The following is a 23,039-nucleotide window of genomic DNA, read 5'->3' on the forward strand; positions in this document are numbered from 1 at the left end:
TGTTGAAAAATAATCAAGTGATTCAATTATAAATAAAGATTTCTACACATAGAAGTAATCATCAACTTAAAGTGCCCTCTTTGGGGATTGTAATAGAGATCCATCTGGATTCATCAACTTACTTCTAAACATCTCTTCACAAAAAAATAAATCTTTAACATCAGTATTTATGGAACATGTCCACAAAAAAATCTAGCTGTCAACACTGAATATTGCATTGTTGCATTTCTTTTCACAGTTCATGAACTTACATTCATATTTTGTTGCAGTATTATTCAATAAATATATTCATAAAGGATATTTGAATTGTTGCTATTTTTGGAAGATTAAAAAAAAAATCTCATGTACCCCTTGGCATACCTTCAAGTACACCTAAGGGGTACGCGTACCCCCATTTGAGAACCACTGTAGTAGAGTTTTAACTTGCACTTACAGATGTAGCGACCAACTGTATTTAGTGACAGTGGTTTTCTGAAATGTTCCTGAGCCCATGTGGTGATATCCTTTAGAGATTGATGTCTGTTTTTGATACAGTGCCGTTTGAGGGATCGAAGGTCACGGTCATTCAATGTTGGTTTCCGGCCATGCCGCTTACGTGGAGTGATTTCTCCAGATTCTCTGAACCTTTTGATGATATTATGGACCGTAGATGTTGAAATCCCTAAATTTCTTGCAATTGCACTTTGAGAAACGTTGTTCTTAAACTGTTTGACTATTTGCTCACGCAGTTGTGGACAAAGGGGTGTACCTCGCCCAATTATTTTTTCTTGTGAAAAACTGAGCATTTTTTGGGAAGCTGTTTTTATACCCAATCATGGCACCCACCTGTTCCCAATTAGCCTGCACACCTGTGGGATGTTCCAAATTAGTGTTTGATGAGCATTTCTCAACTTTATCAATATTTATTGCCACCTTTCCCAACTTCCTTTTCACGTGTTGCTGGCATCAAATTCTAAAATTAACGATTATGTGCAAAAAAAAAAAAGTTTATCAGTTTGAACATCAAATATGTTGTGTTTGTAGCATATTCAACTGAATATGGGTTGAAAATGATGATGTATTCCGTTTATATTTACATCTAACACAATTTCCCAACTCATATGGAAACGGGGTCTATAGTAGATTGCACAGTACAGTACATATTCCGTACAGTTGACCACTAAACGGTAACACCCGAATAAGTTTTTCAACTTGTTTAAGTCGGTGTCCACGTCAATTAATTCATATATTCATAGATAGATAGGCATACCGGCCCCAAGACACATTTTTTCCCTGTAAATGTGGCCCCCGAGGGAAAATAAATGCTCAAGCCTGGACAAGACGCTAATTTATGGTGCAATGTTTACAAATGGCCACTAGATGGCAATGTGCGCTTTTGTGTTTTTTTTTATGAGTGGCAGCAAATGCATTAAAACACACCTTGTTTGTAAAAACAAGCACGTTCGTTGATAATACACGTTTATTCCACGCAATACGGTATTAATCAGAAATGTTTTAACATTTATTTAAAAAAAAAAAGGTACGTGTTCGATTCCCGTCTTGTGCGACCAATATGTCATTTATTCATGAGTTGGGGTCGTCGTGAGCTCCGCCCTCCGGTTGCAGGTAAGTCCACCCACAACTGACAATTCTTTTTTTCTTTTCCACCCCGTTCTTCCCAGAAACATCTTGTGTAAGGGATTCGCTCACTTCTTCCAGACTCCAACCTAAAAAAAAAAAAAAAAAAAAAAAAGTGCAGCGCAAGCTCGGACCAATCATTTCCCGGGAAAATGTGACTGGTCGGAGGAATTCCCCACACATTTGGAGAGCCGAGCCCTGTGTGCCAGGCAGGGAGCCCGCAGGAGGCTTCACACCGCCTGTGCTCGCACTCCTGGGATAACATGTTTGTTTCCTAAAGAGAGAGAAACATCTATCGTCTACCAGGGTGAGTAACCACGTCTTTATTGTTTTTTTACTGCTTTTAAAATGTCATGACCCGCCTCTTTATTATTAGTCTTAACCAAGGAAGCGTGGCTAAACTCATATGGTTGCTAGGTTACCAAACGTGTCACTTAAGTTTGCATAATACTAGCATTTCATGTCACTTAGCCAGCATGTGACAGGACGGTGTGTGTGCAAGACACAATGCTTCTACTATAACGGAAATTATTTATTTAGCAACCCGTGGCTCAAACTCGCTGTAGTTTGTGTACATGTACAGCTTTCTCCGATGCTGCCATGGAAAGACGTCTTTTAAGCCTCTCCTTTTTTTTTTTTTGTCTCATTTTGTCCACCAAAAGTTGTATGCTGTGCGTGACGGGGATCTTTGTTGATGTTATTGAGCTGTTTGAGTGCTATTCGGGCATATTTGGTCAGTGCATGACTGCAAGCCAATCAATGCTAACATGCTATTTAGGCTAGCTGTATGTACATGTTGCATCATTGTGTCTCATTTGTAGCTATATTTCAGCTCATTTAAACTCACACCCAGTGGGACGTCGGTGACAATGATGACTATGAGAACCTTGGAGAGGACGAAAGCAATGGATGTCGAGCGGGTCCAACATGATACTGTGAAAGTTCAATCCATAGAGCAGTGGGTAGGGAACCTATGGCTCTAGAGCAGTGGTCGGGAACCTTTTTGGCTGAGAGAGCCATGAAAGCCATTCATTCATTCATTCATTTTCTACCGCTTATTCCCTTTCGGGGTCGCGGGGGGTGCTGGCGCCTATCTCAGCTACAATCGGGCGGAAGGCGGGGTACACCCTGGACAAGTCGCCACCTCATCGCAGGGCCAACACAGATAGACAGACAACATTCACACACTAGGGCCAATTTAGTGTTGCCAATCAACCTATCCCCAGGTGCATGTCTTTGGAAGTGGGAGGAAGCCGGAGTACCCGGAGGGAACCCACGCATTCACGGGGAGAACATGCAAACTCCACACAGAAAGATCCCGAGCCTGGATTTGAACCCAGGACTGCAGGACCTTCGTATTGTGAGGCAGACGCACTAACCCCTCTGCCACCGTGAAGCCCTGCCATGAAAGCCAAATATTTCAAAACGTATTTCCATAAGAGCCATATGACATTTTTCAACACTGAATACAACTAAATTTGTGCATTTTTAAGTATGACCAACATTTGTAGAGTATAATAAGTCTCTTAACAGCATTGTTATTGTAAAATTGAACTAATAATACATATAATACTTCTTACCATTAATGTGACATCTTGAACAGGTGCGGTAGAAAAAGCATGGTTGGATTAAAATGCATGAGAATGTTTTATATTTTGAACGTTATTTTTGAAACTGTGATTACCAGCGGAATTATTCATTACTTATCGTGTCAAGCAATGTCAGCTAAGATTTGTCTGATCTGGCTCTAGAGCCATAGGTTCCCTACCCCTGGTTTAAGCATTAGACACCTTTTTACCTGCACCCTGCCTCCCGCTGTTTCCCACATATACAAAGCAATAAGCTACCGACTGCCACCTACTGATATGGAAGAGTATTACACAGTTACTCGGCATAGCTCGGTTGGTAAAGTGGCCGTGCTAGCAACCTGAGGGTTCCAGGTTCGATTCCCTCTTCCACCATCCTTGTCACTGCCGTTGCGTCCTTGGGCAAGACACTTTACACACATCCCCCCAGTGCCACACACACTGGTTTAAATGTAACTTAGATATTGGGTGTCACTTTGTAAAGCGCTTTGAGTCACTAGAGAAAAGCACTATATAAATCTAATTATCTGAGAGCCATATGTAGTCATCAAAAGAGCCACATCTGGCTCTAGAGCCATAGGTTCCCTACCCCTGTTCTAGAGCCAGATGTGGCTCTTTTGATGACTGCATCCGGCTCTCAGATAAATCTTAGCTGACATTGCTTAACACGATAATTATGAATAATTCCGCTGGAATTCACAGTGCTAAAAATAATGTTCAAAATATAAAACATTCTCATGTATTTAAATCCATCCATCCGTTTTTTACCGCACCTGTTCAAGAAGTCGCATTGATGGTAAGAAGTATTTTATGTCACGATGGGGGGGGTCGCAGCTTGCTGCGGGGTCGTTCACCCAGGAAGGCAGACGGACTACTCGGGACATGGCATTTAGGTAAAAACATGATTTAATTTTAACTAAAAAAATATACAAACAAAAATCGCTCACAGCGGAGGCACAACTTGGGCTAAGGAACAAAGGTAAGGCATAAACAGACTAAGAACATAAATCAAACAAAACTTACTTGCCATGGCATGAAGCACGAAACGAAACGGTTCGTAATATCGCTTACGTGCAGTGATTTCTCCAGATTCTCTGAACCTTTTGATGATTTTACGGACCGTAGATGGTAAAATCCCTAAATTCCTTGCAATAGCTTGTTGAGAAATGTTGTTCTAAAACTGTTCGACAATTTGCTTACAAATTGGTGATCCTCGCCCCATCCTTGTTTCGCTGGGCCCAAGCTCATCTAAGATGGACTGATGCAAAGTTGAAAAGTGTTCTGTGGTCTGACGAGTCCACATTTCAAATTATATTTAGAAACTGTGGACGTAGTGTTCTCCGGAACAAAGAGGAAAATAACCATCCGGATTGTTTTAGGCGCAAAGTTCAAAAGCCAGCATCTGTGATGGTATGGGGGTGCATTAGTGCCCAAGGCATGGGTAACTTACACATCTGTGAAGGCACCATTAATGCTGAAAGGTACATACAGGTTTTGGAGCAACATATGTTGTCATCCAAGCAACGTTATCATGGACGCCCCTGCTTATTTCAGCAAAACAATGCCAAGCCACGTGTTACAACAGCGTGGCTTCGTAGTAAAAGAGTGCGGGTACTTTCCTGGCCCGCCTGCAGTCCAGACATGTCTCCCATCAAAAATGTCTTGCGCATTATGAAGCGTGAAATACGACAACAAGACCCCAGACTGTTGAACGACTCAACCTGTATATCAAGCAAGAATGGTAAAGAATTCCACTTTCAAAGCTTCAACAATTAGTTTCCTCAGTTCCCAAATGTTAACGGAGTGTTGTTAAAAGAAAATGTGATGTAACACAGTGGTGAACGTGCCCTTTCCCAACTACGGCGTGGCGCAGTGGGAGATTGGCCGTGCGCAACCCGAGGGTCCCTGGTTCAAATCCCACCTTGTACCAACCTCGTCACGTCCGTTGTGTCCTGAGCAAGATACTTCACCCTTGCTCCTGATGGGTGCTGGTTGGTCCCTTGCATGGCAACTCCTTCCATCAGTGTGTGAATGTGTGTGTGAATGGGTAAATGTGGAAGTAGTGTCAAAGCGCTTTGAGTACCTTGAAGGTAGAAAAGTTGAAGGTAGAAAAGCGCTATACAAGTACAACCCATCATCATCATTATTACTATGGCAAGGCATGAAAAAAGTCAGCACAGGGCGACTGACTGGCAAAGCCAAGCTTAAATACTGCCTCTGATTAGTGCTCGATTAGTGAGCGGGCATTTTGTCCACCAGAGACAGGTGGACAAAATGAGTAACCAAGGAAACCAGACAAGGGAGCGGAAAAAAACAGGAACTTAAAGAGTCCAAAGGACAAACAGCACATGGCCAAACAAAAACATGATCAACAGACATGACATTTTATTTATTATTGGTTAGCTTCAGAATAAAAATGTTATTAAAAAGAATAAGAGACTTATTATACTCTAAACATGTTGGTCTTACTTAAAAATGCATGCATTTTGTTGTATTCAGTGTTAAAAAATATGATACGGCTCTCACGGAAATACATTTTGAAATATTTGGCTTTCATGGCTCTCTCAGCCAAAAAGGTTCCCGACCCCTGCCATAGAGGATCCAACACTTTCCTTGCCCTTATGTGGGCCTACCGAGGATGTCGTAGTGGTTTGTGTTGTGGTTTGTGCAGCCCTTTGAGACACTAGTGATTTAGGACTATATAAGTAAACATTGATTGATTGATTGATTTAATATCCTTTACTTTTATCGTCTTTGTATATAATTTAGTTTTGCATGTCTCATGACACGGTATTTGTATGTAATATTGGCTGCATTTCAGATAGTTGTAAGTGTGCCATGTTGTTCCAGACCACAGCAAACATTACCTAGCATTACACACACTTCTATACATATGGCCATTAAAAGCCAGTAATTTCCAGGAGTTATTTCACTTTCCGAATAACCTCTGATTGGCTAGTGGTTTCTAATGTTGTACAAATGTGTACAAACCCCGTTTCTGTATGAGTTGGGAAATTGTGTTAGATGTAAATATAAACGCAATACAATGATTTGCAAATTCTTTTCAATCCATATTCAATTGAATGCACTACAAATATTGGATGTTCAAACTCATAAACTTTTTTTTTTTTTGCAAATAATAATTAACTTAGAATTTCATGGCTGTGACACGTGCCAAAGTAGTTGAGAAAGGGCATGTTCACCACTGTTTTATATCACATTTTCTTTTAACAACACTCAATAAACTTTTGGGAACTGAGGAAACTAATTGTTGAAGCTTTGAAAGTGGAATTCTTTACCATTCTTGCTTGATGTACAGCTTCAGTTGTCATATTTTACGCTTCATAATGCGCCACACATTTTCCATGGGAGACATGTCTGGACTGCAGGCGGGCCAGGAAAGTACCTGCACTCTTTTACTACGAAGCCACGCTGTTGTAACACGTGGCTTGGCATTGTTTTGCTGAAATAAGCAGGGGCGTCCATGATAACGTTGCTTGGATGACAACATATGTTGCTCCAAAACCTGTATGTACCTTTTAGCATTAATGGTGCCTTCACAGATGTGTAAGTTACCCATGCCTTGGGCACTAATACAACCCCATACCATCACAGATGCTGGCTTTTGAACTTTGCGCCTATAACAATCCGGATGGTTATTTTCCTCTTTGTTCCGGAGGACACCACGTCCACAGTTTCCAAATATAATTTGGAATGTGGACTCGTCAGACCACAGAACACTTTTACGCTTTGCATCAGTCCATCTTAGATGAGCTTGAGCCCAGCCAAGCCGGCGGCATTCCTGGGTGTTGTTGATAAATGGCTTTCGCATTGCATAGTAGAGTTTTAACTTGCATTTACAGATGTAGCGACCAACTGTAGTTACTGACAGTGGTTTTATGAAGTGTTCCTGAACCCTTGTGGTGATGTCCTTTACACACTGATGTCGGTTTTTGATGCAGTACCGCCTGAGGGGTCAAAGGTCCGTAATATCATCGCTTACGTGCAGTGATTTCTCCAGATTATCTGAACCTTTTGATGATTTTACAGACCGTAGATGGTAAAATCCCTAAATTCCTTGGAATAGCTCGTTGAGAAATGTTGTTCTAAAACTGTTCGACAATTTGCCTACAAAGTGGTGACCCTCGCCCCGTCCTTGTTTGTGAATTACTTAGCATTTCATGGAAGCTGCTTTTATACCCAATCATGGCACCCACCTGTTCCCAATTAGCCTGCACACCTGTGGGGTGTTCCCAATAAGTGTTTGATGAGCATTCCTCAACTTTATCAGTATTTATTGCCACCTTTCCCAACTTCTTTGTCACGTGTTGCTGGCATCAAATTCTAAAGTTAATGATTATTTGCAAAAAATAAAAAGTTTATCTGTTTGAACATCAAATATGTTGTCTTTGTAGCATATTCAACTGAATATGGCTTGAAAAGAATTTGCAAATCATTGTATTCTGTTAATATTTACATCTAACACAATTTCCCAATTCATATGGAAATGGGGTTCGTAGAATACATTTCTGTCAACAAAGATTTGCTTCGGCCTGCAACACATAGTCATTTGGGTAGTAGGCTATTATAGATAATATAGACACTTATGCATATGTTGCCTTCATTATGACACTTATAAACGACTTTTCATTTTTTTGCGGCTCCAGACAAATTTTTTTTTTCTATTTTTAGTCCTCTTTCAATGTTTTGGGTTACCGACCCATGAGCTAGTATAACGGAACATTGTGAATAAAATATTAAATACTGTCATTATGTTGTGTTCGTATTGAGAAGACATAAGTATGTAACATTCTGACCTATCCTACAAGTCTAACAATCATAAATAAATCAAACTTTGTATAATCAATTTCATGCACAGGCAAGTCGCAACACAAAGGGGGGAAAAAAATGAAAAGAAGAGATAAAAACACACACGTACACACAGCACTATTGACAATAACAAAACATGGCATGGCATTGAGGAAAAACACTGAAAAACTAGAATAGGCAGTTCCTGACGCAATTGCGTGTGAATGCTCTGTAATGCTGACAGGATGTAATATAAATGTCAGAATAGATTGATTGTTCAAAAGCTTACGATGAACCGATATGCTCATGGAACGTAGGATGAATGTAGAAATGGTTTGAATCTTGAAATTGTTTGAATGCTGTAATTGTTTGAACGTTGGAATGATTGTTTGATTGTTGAAGAGTTTGTATTTCCATGGAAACCGGAATTTGGTTAAGTGTTAGTTTGAATGTCCAAGATGAGTGGAATGTGTTGATGTTGGAATGGTGTGAATAGGTTGAAAAATGTGGAAATTGTGCAACTTGGAAAAATGTCCCATTCATTTAAATGGTAACTTCCTGGACATTTGGGAATTTTGGTAAAAGCGGGATTAAAAAAAATGATTAGGAGCATGAATGTCCTGAAGGATCTGAGTCGGTTGGTGTTGGAATTGTTTAAATCGATCAAGAAATGTTGAATGAGTAACAGTTTTTATTTGAGACATTTCTGGGATTTCGTGAAAACCGGGATTTGTTCTAGTTCCTTAACCAACTTGGTGATGGTCCTAAATATGAGTGTTTTGATAGTGGAAAGGTTGAAAAATGTGAAAGGAGTAGTCGAACTTAGGAATGTGAAAAAATTGTAGTTTGAATATCCAACATGAGTTGAATGTGTTGAAGGTGGAATGGTTTGAGTCGGTTGAAAAGTCTGGGAATTGTGCAACTTGGAAAAATGTCCCATTCATTTAAATGGTAACTTCCTGGACATTTGGGAATTTTGGTAAAAGCGGGATTAAAAAAAATGATTAGGAGCATGAATGTCCTGAAGGATCTGAGTCGGTTGGTGTTGGAATTGTTTAAATCGATCAAGAAATGTTGAATGAGTAACAGTTTTTATTTGAGACATTTCTGGGATTTCGTGAAAACCGGGATTTGTTCTAGTTCCTTAACCAACTTGGTGATGGTCCTAAATATGAGTGTTTTGATAGTGGAAAGGTTGAAAAATGTGAAAGGAGTAGTCGAACTTAGGAATGTGAAAAAATAGTAGTTTGAATATCCAACATGAGTTGAATGTGTTGAAGGTGGAATGGTTTGAGTCGGTTGAAAAGTCTGGGAATTGTGCAACTTGGAAAAATGTCCCATTCATTTAAATGGTAACTTCCTGGACATTTGGGAATTTTGGTAAAAGCGGGATTAAAAAAAATGATTAGAAGCATGAATGTCCTGAAAGATCTGAGTTGGTTGGTGTTGGAATTGTTTAAATCGATCAAGAAATGTTGAATGAGTAACAGTTTTTAATTGAGACATTTCTGGGATTTCGTGAAAACTGGGATTTGTTCTAGTTCCTTAACCAACTTGGTGATGGTCCTAAATATGAGTGTTTTGATAGTGGAAAGGTTGAAAAATGTGAAAGGAGTAGTCGAACTTAGGAATGTGAAAAAATAGTAGTTTGAATATCCAACATGAGTTGATTGTGTTGAAGGTGGAATGGTTTGAGTCGGTTGAAAAGTCTGGGAATTGTGCAACTTGGAAAAATGTCCCATTCATTTAAATGGTAACTTCCTGGACATTTGGGAATTTTGGTAAAAGCGGGATTAAAAAAAATGATTTGGAGCATGAATGTCCTGATAGATCTGAGTCGGTTGGTGTTGGAATTGTTTAAATCGTTCAAGAAATGTTGAATGAGTAACAGTTTTTAATTGAGAAATTCCTGAAATTTCAGGAAAACTAGGAATTTTTGTAGTTCCTTAACCAACTTGGTTTTTGTCCAAAATATGAGTGTTTTGATGGTGGAACTGTTGAAATTGGTTGACAAATGTGAAAGGAGTAGTCGAACTTAAGAAGGGTGGAGATAAGTTACCAAAAAATGGGAACTCCAGGAAATTTTTGGAATGTGAAAAAATGGTAGTTTGAATGTCCAAGATAAGTAGAATATGTTGAAGGTGGAATGGTTTGAGTTGGTTGATAAATGTGGGAAATGTGCAACTTGGAAAAATGTCCCATTCATTTAAATGGTAACTTCCTGGACATTTAGGAATTTTGGGAAAAGCAGGATTTAAAACAAAATGATTAGGAGCATGAATGTCCTGAATGATCTGAGTTGGTTGGTGTTGGAATTGTTTAAATCGTTCAAGAAATGTTGAATGAGTAACAGTTTTTATTTGAGACATTTCTGGGATTTCGTGAAAACCGGGATTTGTTCTAGTTCCTTAACCAACTTGGTGATGGTCCTAAATATGAGTGTTTTGATAGTGGAAAGGTTGAAAAATGTGAAAGGAGTAGTCGAACTTAGGAATGTGAAAAAATAGTAGTTTGAATATCCAACATGAGTTGAATGTGTTGAAGGTGGAATAGTTCGAGTTGGTTGAAAAATGTGGGAATTGTGCAACTTGGAAAAATGTCCCATTCATTTAAATGGTAACTTCCTGGACATTTGGAAATTTGGGGAAAAGTGGGATTTAAAAAAATGATTAGAAGCAGGAATGTTGAATGAGTAACAGTTTTTAATTGAGAAATTCCTGGAATTTCGGGAAAACGAGGAATTTTTGTAGTTCCTTAACCAACTTGGTTTTGGTCCTAAATATGAGGAGTGTTTTGATGGTGGAACTGTTGAAATTGGTTGAAAAATGTGAAAAGGAGTAGTCGAATTTAAGAAGGGTGGAAATAGGTTACCGAAAAACGTGAATTCCTGGAAATTTTTTGAATGCGAAAAAATGGTAGTTTGAATGTCCAACATGAGTTGAATGTATCGAAGGTGGAATGGTTTGAGTCGGTTAAAAATGTGGGAATTGTGCAACTTGGAAAAATGTCCCATTCATTTAAATGGTAACTTCCTGGACATTTAGGAATTTTGGGAAAAGCAGGATTTAAAACAAAATGATTAGGAGCATGAATGTCCTGAATGATCTGAGTTGGTTGGTGTTGGAATTGTTTAAATCGATCAAGAAATGTTGAATGAGTAACAGTTTTTAATTGACAAATTCCTGGAATTTCGGAAAAACCAGGAATTTTTGTAGTTCCTTAACCAACTTGGTTTTGGTCCTAAATATGAGGAGTGTTTTGATGGTGGAACTGTTGAAATTGGTTGAAAAATGTAAAGAGGAGTAGTCGAACTTAAGAAGGGTGGAAATAGGTTACTAAAAAACGTGAATTCCTGGAAATTTGTTAAATGTGAAAAAATGGTAGTTTGAATGTCCAACATGAGTTGAATGTGTTGAAGGTGGAATAGTTTGAGTCGGTTGAAGAATGTGGGAATTGTGCAACTTGGAAAAATGTCCCATTCATTTATATGGTAACTTCCTGGAAATTTGGGCATTTTGGAAAAGGCAGGATTAAAAAAAAAGATTCGGAGCATGAATGTCCTCAATTACCTGAATTGGTTGGTGTTGGAATTGTTTAAATGGTTCAAGAAATGTTGAATGAGTAACAGTTTTTAGTTGAGAAATTCCTAGATTTTCGGGAAAACCGGGAATTTTTGTAGTTCTTTAACCAACTTGGTTTTTGTCCTAAATATGAAGAGTGTTTTGATGGTGGAACGGTTGAAATGGATTGAAAAATGGGAAAGGAGTAGTCGAACTTAGGAAGGGTGGAAATAGGTTACAAAAAACTGGAATTCCTGGAAATTTGTTGAATGTGAAAAATAGTAGTTTGAATATCAACATGAGTTGAATGTGTTGAAGGTGGAATAGTTTGAGTCGGTTGAAAAATTTTGGAATTGTGCAACTTGGAAAAATGTCCCATTCATTTCAATAGGAACTTCCTGGACATTTAGGAATTTTGGGAAAAGCAGGATTTAAAACAAAATGATTAGGAGCATGAATTTCCTGAATGATCTGAGTTGGTTGGTGTTGGAATTGTTTAAATCGATCAAGAAATGTTGAATGAGTAACAGTTTTTAATTGACAAATTCCTGGAATTTCGGGAAAACCAGGAATTTTTGTAGTTCCTTAACCAACTTGGTTTTGGTCCTAAATATGAGGAGTGTTTTGATGGTGGAACTGTTGAAATTGGTTGACAAATGTGAAAGGAGTAGTCGAACTTAAGAAGGGTGGAGATAAGTTACCAAAAATGGGAACTCGAGGAAATTTTTTGAATGTGAAAAAATGGTAGTTTGAATGTTCAAGATAAGTAGAATATGTTGAAGGTGGAATGGTTTGAGTTGGTTGATAAATGTGGGAAATGTGCAACTTGGAAAAATGTCCCATTCATTTCAATGGTAACTTCCTGGACATTTAGGAATTTTGGGAAAAGCAGGATTTAAAACAAAATGATTTGGAGCATGAATGTCCTGAATGATCTGAATTGGTTGGTGTTGGAATTGTTTAAATCGTTCAAGAAATGTTGAATGAGTAACAGTTTTTAATTGAGATATTCCTGGAAATTCGGGAAAACCTGGAGTTTTTGTAGTTACTAAAAACCGGGAATTCCTGGAATTCCTGGAAATTTGCTGAATGTGAAAAAATGGTAGTTTGAATGTCCAAGATGAGTTGAATATGTTGAAGGTGGAATGGTTCGAGTTGGTTGAAAAATGTGGGAATTGTGCAACTTGGAAAAATGTCCCATTCATTTCAATGGTAACTTCCCGTAAATTTGGAAATTTGGGGAAAAGCGGGATTTAAAAAAATGATTAGGAGTAGGAATGTTCTGAATGATCTGAATCGGTTGGTGTTGGAATTGTTTAAATCGTTCAAGAGATGTTGAATGAGTAACAGTTTTTAATTGAGAAATTCCTGGAATTTCGGGAAAACCGGTAATTTTTGTAGATCTTTAACCAACTTGGTTTTTGTCCTAAATATGAGTGTTTTGATGGTGGAACGGTTAAAATTGGTTGAAAAATGTAAAAAGGAGTAGTCGAACTAAGAAAGGTGAAAGTAGGTTACAAAAAACGGGAATTCCTGGAAATTTGTTGAATGTGAAAAAATGGTAGTTTAAATATCTAAGATGAGTTGAATGTGTTGAAGGTGGAATGGTTTGAGTCGGTTGAAAAATTTTGGAATTGTGCAACTTGGAAAAATGTCCCATTCATTTCAATAGGAACTTCCTGGACATTTAGGAATTTTGGGAAAAGCAGGATTTAAAACAAAATGATTAGAAGCATGAATGTCCTGAATGATCTGAATTGGTTGGTGTTGGAATTGTTTAAATCGTTTAACAAATGTTGAATGAGTAACAGCTTTTATTTGGGAAATTTCTGGAATTTCGTGAAAACCGGATTTGTTCTAGTTCCTTAACCAACTTGGTGATGGTCCTAAATATGAGTGTTTTAATAGTGGAACGGTTGAAAAATGTGAAAGGAGTAGTCGAACTTAGGAAGGGTGGAAATAGGTTACAAAAAACGGGAATTCCTGAAAATGTGTTGACTGTGAAAAAATAGTAGTTTGAATATCCAACATGAGTTGAATGTGTTGAAGGTGGAATAGTTCGAGTTGGTTGAAAAATGTGGGAATTGTGCAACTTGGAAAAATGTCCCATTCATTTCAATGGTAACTTCCTGGAAATTTGGAAATTTGGGAAAAGTGGGATTCAAAAAAATGATTAGGAGCAGGAATGTTGAATGAGTAACAGTTTTTAATTGAGAAATTCCTGGAATTTCGGGAAAAAAGGGAATTTTTTTAGTTCCTCGACCAACTTGGGTTTTGTCCTAAATATGAGTGTATTGATGGTGGAACTGTTGAAATGGGTTGAAAAATTTGAAAGGAGTAGTCGAATTTAAGAAGGGTGGAAATAGGTTACCGAAAAACTTGAATTCCTGGAAATTTTTTGAATGCGAAAAAATGGTAGTTTGAATGTCCAACATGAGTTGAATGTATCGAAGGTGGAATGGTTTGAGTCGGTTAAAAATGTGGGAATTGTGCAACTTGGAAAAATGTCCCATTCATTTCATTAGGGACTTCCTGGACATTTAGGAATTTTGGAAAAGCAGGATTTAAAGAAAATAAATATTTCGAGCATGAATGTCCTGAATGATCTGAATCGGTTGGTGTTGGAATTGTTTAAATCGCTAAAGAAATGTTGAATGAGTAAAAGTTTTTAATTGAGAAATTCCTGGAATTTCGGGAAAACCGGGAATTTTTTGTAGTTCTTTAACCAACTTAGTTTTTGTCCTAAATATGAGTGTTTTTATGGTGGAACTGTTGAAACTGGTTGAAAAATGTGAAAGGAGTAGTCGAACTTCAGAAGTGTGGAAATAGGTTACAAAAAACGGAAATTCCTGAAAATTTGTTGAATGTGAAAAAATAGTAGTTTGAATGTCCAACATGAGTTGAATTATGTCGAAGGTGGAATTGTTCTAGTTGGTTGAAAAATGTGGGAATTGTGCAACTTGGAAAAATGTCCCATTCATTTAAATGGTAACTTCCTGGAAATTTGGACATTTGGGGAAAAGCGGGATTTAAAAAAATGATTAGGAGCAGGAATGTTCTGAATGATCTGAATCGGTTGGTGTTGGAATTGTTTAAATCGATCAAGAAATGTTGAATGAGTAACATTTTTTAATTGAGAAATTCCTGGAATTCCGGGAAAACGGGAATTTTTGTAGTTCTTTAACCAACTTGTTTTTTGTCCTAAATATAAGTGTTTTGATGGTGGAACTGTTGAAATTGGTTGACAAATGTGAAAGGAGTAGTCCAACTTAAGAAGGGTGGAAATAGGTTACTAAAAAATGGGAATTCCTGGAAATTTTTTGAATGTGAAAAAATGGTAGTTTGAATGTCCAACATGAGTACAATGGGTTGAAGGTGGAATATTTGAATTGGTTGAAAAATGTGGGAGTTGTGCAACTTGGAAAAAATGGCCAATTCATTTTTAATGGGGCAAATGGAAAAAAAAGGAATTATGGGAAATCCAGGATTTTTTTTTTGTTTAGAATTGTTTAAGTAAAGCACACAATTCCTGAACAAGCTGAATATTTTAAAGTTGGAACAGTTTGAATCAGATCAAAAATGTGGGAATTGTGGAACTTTGAAAAATGTCCCATTGATTTCAATGGGAATTTTCCCCAAACATTGGGAATTTCAGAAAAAGCAGGGATTTTTTGGGAAGATGCTAAAAGACTTGAATGTTCTGATGTTTATTGGGATAAGGTAAACATCTGTTCAGTATTTTAACATAAAAGTGTTTGATTATGAGGTATTAAAAGCCGCAAAATACAAGGGGTCCGTCAGACCTACAAACGCTAGCTGAGTAACCATATGAAGGTTGCATGAAACATTTTTCTGCCAGTTTCTGCATCCCATAGGGATTTTCTTTTGTATTTCTGCACCTGATGTTACCACACAAGGTTGCAACATTGTTTGTCAACACTGCTCTCTATTTCTCGCACATTTGACCCACCATCAGACCCACAAACGCTGACTGAGTAACAACACTATGAACGTCACACGGAAAAATATCCCTGACACTTTCTGCATCCCACAGGGATTCTTCTTTTTTATTTCTGCACCTGCGGTTCCCACACAAGGTTGCAAGATTGTTTGTCAACACTGTCCGCTCACTATTTCTCGCACATTTGACCCTCCATCAGACCCACAAACGCTGGCTGAGTAACATTATAACGTCACACGGAAAAATATATCTGCCAGTTTCTGCATCCCACAGGGATTCTTCTTTTGTATTTCTGCACCTGCGGTTCCCACACAAGGTTGCAACATTGTTTGTCAACACTGCTCTCTATTTCTCGCACATTTGACCCTCCATCAGACCCACAAAAGCTCGCTGAGTAACAACATTATAACGTCACACGGAAAAATATATCTGCCAGTTTCTGCATCCGAAAGGGACTCTTCTTTCGTATTTCTGCACCTGCGGTTCCCACACAAGGTTGCAACATTGTTTGTCAACACTGCTCTGTATTTCTCGCACATTTGACCCTCCATCAGACCCACAAACGCTGACTGAGTAACAACATTATGAAGGTCACACGGAAAAATATCTCTGCCACTTTCTGCATCCCACAGGGATTCTTTTGTATTTCTGCACCTGCGGTTCCACACAAGGTTGCAACATTGTTTGTTAACACTTTCTGCTCTCTATTTCTCGCACATTTGACCCTCCGTCAGACCCACAAACGCTGACTGAGTAAAAACAATATGAACGTCGCATGAAAAATTTCTCTGCCAGTTTCTGCATCCCACAGGGATTCTTCTTTTGTATTTCTGCACCTGCGGTTCCCACACAAGGTTGCAACATTGTTTGTCAACACTGTCCGCTCTCTATTTCTTGCACATTTGACCCTCCGTCAGACCCACAAACGCTGACTGAGTAACAACAATATTAACGTCGTACGGAAAATTTCTCTGCCAGTTTCTGCATCCCACAGGGATTCTTCTTTTGTATTTCTGCACCTGCGGTACCCACACAAGGTTGCAACATTGTTTGTCAACATGGTCTGCTCTCTGTTTCTCGCACATTTGACTCTCCATCAGACCCACAAACGCTGGCTGAGTAACAACAATATGAACATTACACAAGGGTTAAGTGCCATCCAGGTGTGTCACTCGGTTTGATGAACAGGGGGTCTTAGCCCTCAGGAGGCTGCTTTAAAAAATGTTTGCACTTGCAAGATCTTTTCACTTTTTGGCAATGTTTTAGAACTACACAACAAAGACTGAACACATGTCAATGGTTAAACGTGGAAGTGTAAGAAAGCTTGAGTCATCTTTAGTAAGCATGAGATGGCCCAAACACATAGAAGAGAGTGTGGCTGCATGGAAAAAAGCTCGCAGGCAACTTGTAAACAGGGAAACGTTGAACAGATGATAGTGTAAACCAACTTGCACAGCACTAAAGAATTGACCTGAAAACTGTGGAGGTTCTGCTGGAAAACAGAGGCTGGGTGTCCACCCAAAGATATATGTTGTCCGTGCACAACCTCTTTGACAATTTTTGCACTTGCAAGATTTTTTTGCTTCCAACTTGTTGTTACTGTATTGAAATTACACAGCGAATACTAAAGAAATAGAAACGATTGAAATGCATTGTTGTTCGTCTCCTGTTATTACTCTAATGGTCATTTAAGGCATTTAGACCTCAGGTCTGCAGGCCACACCTGGCCAGTAGGGATGGGCGATGTGGACTATCAAAATAATCTGCTATTTATGGTGAAAATGATAAAAGTGGGTCCACATTAGGGCTGGGCGATATGGCCTTTTATTAATATCTCGATATTTTTAGGCCATGTCACGATACACGATATATATCTCCATATTTTGCCTTAGCCTTGAATGAACACTTGATGCATATAATCACAGCAGTATGATGATTCTATGTGTCTACATTACAACATTCTTCTTCATACTGCATTAATATATGCTACTTTTAAACTTTCATGCGGAGAGGGAAATCCCAACTAAGTCAATTTAGCAAAACTGTATTTATTAAATAGCAGTGGCACAAACATTCATGCCATTTCCAAAACAGAAAGTGCACGATTGTCAGAGAAATTTTAAAACAAGTTATAAGTGCACTTTTGTGCATGATGTCACTAATATGACACATCAAAACAACACTAAATTAAAGTGCACTCTTTGTACAGAATGCCACTACAATAGTTAAAAACAAACAAAGTGCACTTTTGTGCATGATGTCACACAAGATATTTCAATAACTGTCACATAAAAATGAGCTGCATAATTGGAAATCAAATAGTGTATGTCCTTCGCTATGTGGTAGGTTCCTGTGGACGTTATCTCCTTCTGTTGTTGATTTTGTTTTCATACGGTGTTGTTCTGGAAATTGTGGGAATTGGCATTTTGTGGGTGTGGCACCGAACTCAGATGTTGACATGCGGAGTTTCAAGCACTATTCATTCTCTAGCGCAGGGGTAGGGAACCTATGGCTCTAGAGCCAGATGTGGCTCTTTTGATGACTGCATCTGGCTCTCAGATAAATCTTAGCTGACATTGCTTGACACGATAAGTAATGAATAATTCCGCTGCTAATCACAGTGTCAGAAATAACGTTCAAAATATAAAACATTCTCATGCATTTTAATCCATCCATCCGGTTTCGACCGCACCTGTTCAATAAGTCGCATTATTGGTATTTTATTCATTGTTGGTTTGCTTCAGAATAACAATGTTATTAAAAACAATAAGCGACTTATTATGCTCTAAAAATGTTGGTCTTACTTAAAAATGCACACATTTTGTTATGACCCGATGCCCGGATCATTCCATTTCCTTGTTTTTGTTCCATTTTGGTATCACACTCTGTTGTCTGGCGTCCTTAGTTCCTGTTTTGTTCTGTCACCATGGTAGCTTATTAGTTCACCTGCCCTTTGCTTTCCACGCACACCTGTTTCTACTTATTACTGCCTTATTTAAGCCTGCCCCTTTTTGTTCTTCTGCCTTTGGTTCCTAATTTGCTTTCACACAACAGATGACGATTTGCTTTTCATGTTTGTACTCGCGAGCTCTCGCGCTGCGTTTTTGTTTATTCCTAGCTCTCATGCTAATTGCTTTGTTGTCCCTTTTCGTGCCTTTGTGCCAAGTGTTAGTGTGTCTGTTTATTTCCCTTGCTCCCATGCTAGCGCCATTTATTTGCCTTTTCTGCCTAGCACCAGTATTTTTGTTCTAGCCTGTCTTTATTAGTTTAATAAATACTTATTTCTTACCTTACGCTGTGTTCTTGTCCGACGCATCCCTGGAAAAACATCGCTATGCCACGCAGGTCTCACACATTTAGTTGTATTCAGTCTTAAAAAAATATTATGTGGCTCTCAAGGAAATACTTTTGCTATGTGGTAGGTTCCTGCAGACGTCATCTCCTTCTGTTGTTGACTTTTATTTTCATACGGTGTTGATCTGGCAATTGATGCTTCGGCATTTTGTGGGTGTGGCACCGAACTGAGATGTTGACATGCGGAGTTTTAAGCACTCTTCCTTCTCTAGCACTTTTCAAATGATGCTACAATTTAGCCGTGCTGCTTCTTTTTGTAGCAACGCTTTTGCCGCATACTTGTCAAACATATTCCCGCTTGAAGCCAAACCACCGCCAGACGATGCACCTCGTGCTTTTTTTCCTGGCAATGAATTCTTCCTTCATTTGTCACCAGATTCGCACCTTCTTTCTCTCTCGTATTACCACTCGCACCGCACCGTTTGCATCACAGCTAATGTTACCCATGTATCTTCCTCTCTGCTCGGGTAGGGCGTGTGACGTTGCACTTGTAGGAAGGTGCGCTTGTTTTATGTCTCTGTGTGAAGGAGAGACAAGAAACTGTAATGCCCGCAGCTCAAAGCAACCATGTGAGAACGTATACTCGAATATCACGATATAGTCATTTTCTATATCGCACAGAGACAAACCCGCGATATATCGAGTATATTCGATATATCGCCCAGCTATAGATGGAATCTAAAAAGCGTCCCCAGTCTCTTACTTACTGAGGGTTTCTGCCGGTAGTACACACGATTGTCTATCAGTGCAAGTCACTGGGGAATCTAAATGTTTCCCACATGTTTACATTTTTGCTTGTGTCATGGGACGCTTTTGCCTGACTCTCATTGGTTGGTTGGGGGCGGAGTTTTCCTGCGAGGCCAGACAAGAATCCACCTCGCCCCCCCCTCCTCCCTTGCAGTTTTCCCACAGTGGACGGATAATTGGAAACTTCAATCCACTCAAAGCAATTATCCCGAGCGAGAGTTTCCAAATATACTCCAGCGAAGGCTCGCCGTGTGCCCTTTTGTGTGGGGATCATTCGGCCATGATGACTTCTTGTGCTTCCCGGCAGCCTCCTCGCCCCCCCCTCGCCCCCGTGACAGCGACGTCACTCCCCGGCAGCTGAGCGGCATCCCGGGCCGGCGCTCTCATTCACTGCTGCCTTTTTATCGAGCGGCCCTGTCCTCAAAGCCTTCTCCGTGTCCCGGCTTGTCTGAGTTCTGCCCGGGCCGCCCTAATGGCCTTGCGCGTATTGATTGGATGAGACAAAAGAAGAAGTGAGCTCATAAGCTATTTGGAAAGCAGCGCTCAAGTTTCACTCCAGCTTTCTGAGTGCATGAGGGAGAGACACTAAGACAAGAAATGTCAATCTATGTCTTTTTTCCTTGGAGTGGGTCTTTTGGAGCAGTACAGTGGAAATAGCATGTGGACTTAGTGTTCTACCATCCATTCACACACCTCATTCAAACCATGCTCCCATCCCTTCTCCTTACCTTTCCACCTAAAACAGGTGTGTCAAACTCATCTATTCCCAAGTGGGCCGTAATGGTACAAACCCCGTTTCCATATTAGTTGGGAAATTGTGTTAGATGTAAATATAAACGGAATACAATGATTTAGCAAATCCTTTTCAACCCATATTCAGTTGAATGCACTACAAAGACAAGATATTTGATGTTCAAACTCATAAACTTATTTTTTTTTGCAAATAATAATTAACTTGGAATTTCATGGCTGCAACACGTGCCAAAGTAGTTGGGAAAGGGCATGTTCACCACTGTGTTACATCACCTTTTCTTTGAAAAACACTCAATAAACGTTTGGGAATTGAGGAAACTAATTGTTGAAGCTTTGAAAGTGGAATTCTTTCCCATTCTTGTTTTATGTAGAGCTTCAGTCGCTCAACAGTCCGCTGTCGTATTTTACGCTTTACAATGCGCCACACATTTTCGATGGGAGACAGGTCTGGATTGCAGGCGGGCCAGGAAAGTACCTGCACTCTTTTTTTTTACAAAGCCACGCTGTTGTAACACGTGCTGAATGCGGCTTGGCATTGTCTTGCTGAAATAAGCAGGGGCGTCCATGAAAAAGACGGCGCTTAGATGGCAGCATATGTTGTTCCAAAACCTGTATGTACCTTTCAGCATTAATGGTGCCTTCACAGATGTGTAAGTTACCCATGCCTTGGGCACTAATGCACCCCCATACCATCACAGATGCTGGCTTTTGAACTTTGCGTCGATAACAGTCTGGATGGTTCGCTTCCCCTTTGCTCTGGATGACACGATGTCGAATATTTCCAAAAACAATTTGAAATGTGGACTCGTCAGACCACAGAAACCTTTTCCACTTTGCATCAGTCCATTTTAGATGATCTCCGCAATCTAATCTGAACAAAGATATTTAAAAAATTCACGTTTCTTCACCACCCTAGTGGTGAAGAAACAGTCTTAAAAAAAGTCCATCGACACAAGTGGAGTCAAAATAAAGTCTGTTCACAAAAATCACATTCAGTAGCACTCATGCACCTTTTGTTCAGGTCTATGGATGTTCTCATTGATCCAGGTCTTTGTATTCTCAGGGCATTCAATCGATCGTGACTGGACTTTGCAGTCTGTCTAAGTGGGTTTCATCAGGTCATGCTCATAGACGTAGGTTGGTCAGATCTAGTCATGCTCATAGACTTGAATTGTTCAGATCTAGTCTTAGACTTAGATTGGTCAGATCTAGTATTAGACTTAGATTGGTCAAATCTATTAGACTTAGATTGGTCAGATCTAGTATTAGACTTAGATTGGTCAAATCTAGTCTTAGATTGGTCAGATCTAGTGTTAGACTTAGATTGGTCAGATTCAGTCTAAGACTAGACTTAGATTGGTCAGATCTAGTATTAGACTTAGATTGGTCAGATTTGGTATTAGAAATAGATTGGTCAGATCTTATCTTAGACTAGACTTTGATTGGTCATATCTAGTCTTAGACTAGACTTACAGTAGATTGTTCAGATCTAGTCTTAGACTTAGATTGGTCTGATCTAGTCGTGCTCATTGTCTTGAAATATTCAGATCTAGTCTTGGATTTAGATTGGTCGGATCTAGTAGTGGACTTGGATTGGTCAGCTCTAGTCTTAGACTTACGATTGGTCAGATCTGGTATTAGACTTAGATTGGTCAGATCTAGTCTTAGACTGGACTTAGATTGGTCAGATCTAGTCTTAGATTGGACTTAGATTGGTCAGATCTAGTCTCAGACACAGATTGGTTAGATCTAGTCTTAGACTCAGATTGGTCAGATCTAGTCTTAGATTGGTCTGATTTAGTATTAGACTTAGATTAGTCAGATCTGGTATTAGAGTTAGATTGGTCAGACCTAGTATTCGACTTAGATTGGTCAGATCTAGTCTTAGATTGGTCAGATCTGGTATTAGTTTCAGATTAGTCAGATCTAGTATTAGACTTATATTGGTCAGACCTAGTATTAGACTTAGATTGGTCAGACCTAGTATTAGACTTACATTGGTCAAATCTGGTATTAGCATTAGATTGGTCAGATCTAGTCTTACACTTATATTGGTCAGATCTAGACTTAGGTTGGTTAGATCTAGTATTAGACTTAGATTAGTCAGATCTACTGCGATGAGGTGGCGACTTGTCCAGGGTGTACGCCACCTTCCGCCCAATGGTAGATGAGATAGGCACCAGCGCCCCCCGCTACCCGAAAGGGAATAAGCGGTAGGAAATGGATGGATGGATGGATGGATGGTCAGACAGATGTAGTGTTAGACTTAGATTGGTCAGATCTAGTATTAGATTTAGATTGGTCAGATCCAGTCTTAGACTTAGATTGGTCAGATCTAGTATTAGACTCAGATTGGTCAGCTCTATTATTAGACTTAGATTGGTCAGGTCTAGTCTTAGACTTAGATTGGTTGAAAAAAAGAGATAAAGAAGTAAAATACAGCACTATGTCATCAGTTTCTGATTTATTAAATTGTATAACAGTGCAAAATATTGCTCATTTGTAGTGGTCTTTCTTGAACTATTTGGAAAAAAAGATATAAAAATAACTGAATACTTGTTGAAAAATAAACAAGTGATTCAATTATAAATAAAGATTTCTACACACAGAAGTAATCATCAACTTAAAGTGCTCTCTTTGGGGATTGTAATA

The 23,039-nt window shown here is 39.1% G+C and overlaps 1 protein-coding gene across 1 annotated transcript in view; it reads left to right on the top strand.

The window, feature by feature from the left end:
* Positions 1–1,676: 1,676 nt before the first annotated feature.
* Positions 1,677–23,039, top strand: part of elf1 (E74-like ETS transcription factor 1) — a 163,951-nt gene continuing 142,588 nt past the window's right edge. Inside the window, exon 1 of the mRNA XM_061891937.1 lies at positions 1,677–1,924. The gene's annotated coding sequence lies outside the window, so the exon portion shown is untranslated. The remainder of the gene's footprint in view (positions 1,925–23,039) is intronic.

The sequence above is a fragment of the Nerophis ophidion genome, linkage group LG29 (assembly GCF_033978795.1).
Source record: "Nerophis ophidion isolate RoL-2023_Sa linkage group LG29, RoL_Noph_v1.0, whole genome shotgun sequence".
In the NCBI taxonomy this organism is placed as follows: domain Eukaryota; kingdom Metazoa; phylum Chordata; class Actinopteri; order Syngnathiformes; family Syngnathidae; genus Nerophis; species Nerophis ophidion.